At 39.2% G+C, this 3,597-nt stretch overlaps 1 pseudogene; it reads left to right on the top strand.

Annotated features, from left to right (window-relative positions):
* The first annotated feature begins 749 nt into the window (after positions 1-749).
* LOC107743063 (zinc finger protein 239-like) lies at positions 750-1,720 on the top strand (annotated as a pseudogene).
* The last annotated feature ends 1,877 nt before the right edge of the window (positions 1,721-3,597 follow it).

A 3,597-nucleotide genomic window follows, 5' to 3' on the forward strand; every position in this document is an offset into this window, starting at 1 on the left:
AAATATGCATTTGTTGCCTAAAAAATATCACATAAATAAGATATGAGATTCATCTGGAGTACCCTGTTAAAAGATTTTGTACTGATGTGATTTCTGTAGGACTCAGAAAGAAAATGGCCAGATCTTTTTTTTTTCTTTTTTTTTTCCTAACTGCATTTCTATCAGAATGTTTTGGATCAGTTTAGAAGGCCTCTTCTGTAAATGCATACAAGTTTAATTTTCTGAAAAAGATATTGGCCTACTTTTTTCTTTCTTTCATTTTAATAGACAAAGATTACCACAAAATGTGGCCTTTTTTGTGTGTTAATCTTTATGGAGAAGATACCATATACAAAAACAGAACTGGGCTAAAGGAAAACCCAACTTTGTATTATTTCAGATAGATATGAAACATATTGAGTTACTAACTTGTGTTGAAAATGGGAAAGCAAAACGCATTAGGGCTTTATGTAGAGCTCTACGTTAATAGCTAAAGTCATTAAAACATAATTTCTGACAATTGATACCCACTGATCACTGTAAAGCTGCTTTGAAATGATATGCAATGTAAAAACAATAATAAATACATGACTTTATTAAATCTGTCACATTATCTCTTTTTCTTGTACTGTGTATAACAACGAATTTATTCGTACAGGGTGAAACTGTTCAGATTTGTTACCGTGTTTCACTAGTTTCTGTGTTTCGTGTAAATACAGTGTAGCTGAATTTTTTAATAAAAAAGTGTAAATGAGAAGTTCAAGTTAGAAATGCGGCGAGTGTCCAGCAGGAGGCGCCAGAGCTGCTCAAACTCTCACTCTCGCTTCCGCTTCTGGAGTAACGGAACACAATTCAAATAAACGGAAACTGAGTTTATTTATATTTTTATTTATAGCCTCGTGGGCTTTCAGTCGGCAGTTTAATTTACAGCGCAGGACCATTTGTGATTGACCCGCGCGATATGAGGAGTTTGGACTTTTCTGTTTTTTTTAACAAGTTAATGAAAATGTACTGTTTTTACTTTTGTTTCAGAGTTGATTGAAGATAATGAGGAGAAAGAGGAATTGAGTGAAGTTGAGGAGAAAAATAATGTCAGAAGTGCAGAAAACCCAAACAGAAAGATTTAAAGAAAAGAAGAGCCAAGGAATCTTTCACCTGCACTCAGTGTGGAAAGAGTTTCACACGCAAATGTCTTCTTGAGCGACACATGACAGTTCACACTGGAGAGAAGCCATTCACTTGTGATCAGTGCGGGAAGAGTTTTACACGATCATCAACCCTTAAGTTACACATGAACATTCACACTAAAGAGAAACTGTACACATGTGATCAGTGCGGCAAAACATTTTTGTGGTCTTCAAACTTGACAACACACCTGAAACATCATGCAAAGGAGAGGCCACATTCATGTCATTTGTGTGGAAAGAGTTTTCCATTAATACAATATTTGAAAGTACATCAGAAAATACATACTGGTGTGAGAGAGTACATGTGCTTTGAGTGTGAAAAGACTTTTATTTCAGCGACCTCTTTAAAACAGCATGAGAGGATACACCCTGGAGAAAAACCATACGCATGTGATCAGTGCGGGAAGAGTTTCTCACAAAAAGGACACGTTACGGTACATAAGAGAGTTCATACTGGAGAGAACCCATTTACTTGTGGTCAGTGCGGAAAGAGTTTCACACAATCATCAAAACTTAAGGATCACATAAACAGCCACACTGAAGAGAACCAGTAGGTGGCAAAAAGGGGCTGTTAAAATTTAGTTGTCTTTGAATCATACAGGCCCGGCGTCAAGGGGGGCTCCTCCCAAACCTGGCAGAAGCGAATGTAAAAACGTAATTAAATACGTACAATGTGACATAAATGTGGTGTAATTTCAATAAAAAATTTAAATACAAAACGTTACCAATTTTAAATTGAATCGAGTTTTAATCATACCATAACCACTAAAAAAATATCAGGCAAAAATCTGACATGACCGTCAGACTGGTGGTAGGCGGAGATTTGTCTCCTAGTAACGCTAGCCTATCAGGGAGCTTCTTACAATTGCGTGATTCATCAATGATGGCTAGATAGATTACCATAAGGCAGTATAAAAATGGATACATGAAAATATATGATAAATCGGTCCCATAGTTTGCCAGATGCGACCGTGCAATTGCAAGCATCCAACAGCAACACAGTAGACACGCCAGTCGACAAGACACCAACACCGATTGATCCTCTGCCCTCATGCTCTAGCTCATGCACGCCTGGATCGCCAAGAGTGCCTTTCGACCTTGGTGAGGATAAACCGAATCAGGTTAAGTTAAGACATTTTCCTCTTCGCCTTTGCTACAACCAGCATTGATAATTTTTTGCGTCATGGTATACGTCACGGGAGTGGTTGGAATACTCCATGGAAGCAGATGCTGCATTTTGTTTTCCATACAGGAAATACTTAATTTCTCCATCAGACTCAGCTTTCACTGTAAGGGGCTTCAGTGATTGGAAACACGCTGTAGAGGCGGGAAAAGGCCTTAACAAACATGCAGCGTCGAAAGAACACATTACAAGCATGGCACTCTGGAAAGACAGAGAAAAACGGGCTGAAAGTGGACTTGAAATTTCCACTATGGTTAACAGTAACCAATTAGCTAGGAATCGCTACTACCTCTCCTCTGTAGTGGACATGATTGAATTTCTTGTTGTGAATCATTTGCCGCTAAGGGGAAGCACAGATGCTTTTGATAGTCTAACAGAGGATGAAAGTGGGCTTTTCCTTTCATTATTCAAATATACCCTCCGAAAAGACCCAGAGTTGAGGAGTGTTATGAAGACAATACCACGCAATGCAACATACAGTTCTCACAAAATTCAAATTGATGTCATTGCAAACATGAGCAGTCTGGTGACTGAAGAAATAGTTAGAGAAGTTGCAGACTCGTGGTACACAGTCAAAGTAGATGGCACACGTGACCCAACTGGAATGGAAAATATTTCCATAATCGTTCGCTTTGTTAAGGACAATTATCAAGTCACAGAGCGACTTCTTTCCATGAAAACAACTGAAAAAGGGGATGCCCAGACCATGACCAACACAATAATTACAGAGCTTGAAAAGAATGGGCTCAGTACTTCTAAAATATTGAGCCAGGTGTATGACGGGGCCTCTCTCATGTCCAGAAAAAACAGAGGAGTACAGAACATTTTGCAGGACAAATTAGGAAGAGTGATTCCGTACTGCATTGCTTCAATCATCAGCTCCATCTTGTGGTAGTTCATGCAATATCCACAGAGCCTGCGGTTGAAGACTTCTTTAATGTGTGCAACTTGCTTTATAAATTCATAAAGAAGCCAACCGTTGCTGTCTTGTACGGAGGGCAGCAGCTTAAGAGATTACTTGAACAGCGATGGACAGGGCATCTTCAAACGGTCAAAACAATTCTGAATTCTTTTCAAGACATTACTGAGTTGTTAGCCGAGATCAATGGAATCCGCAGATACGAGATGGAGGTGCGCATGGAAGCAGCTGGCCTGATTAGGGAAGTATCAGAGACTAGCTTCAAGTTCATTGCCCACATGGTGTATAAGATTCTACAGCTGCTTGATGCTCCAAACAAACTGATGCAG

This window comes from Sinocyclocheilus rhinocerous, unplaced genomic scaffold, assembly GCF_001515625.1.
Source record: "Sinocyclocheilus rhinocerous isolate Xijiao unplaced genomic scaffold, SAMN03320098_v1.1 scaffold3880, whole genome shotgun sequence".
In the NCBI taxonomy this organism is placed as follows: Eukaryota; Metazoa; Chordata; class Actinopteri; order Cypriniformes; family Cyprinidae; genus Sinocyclocheilus; species Sinocyclocheilus rhinocerous.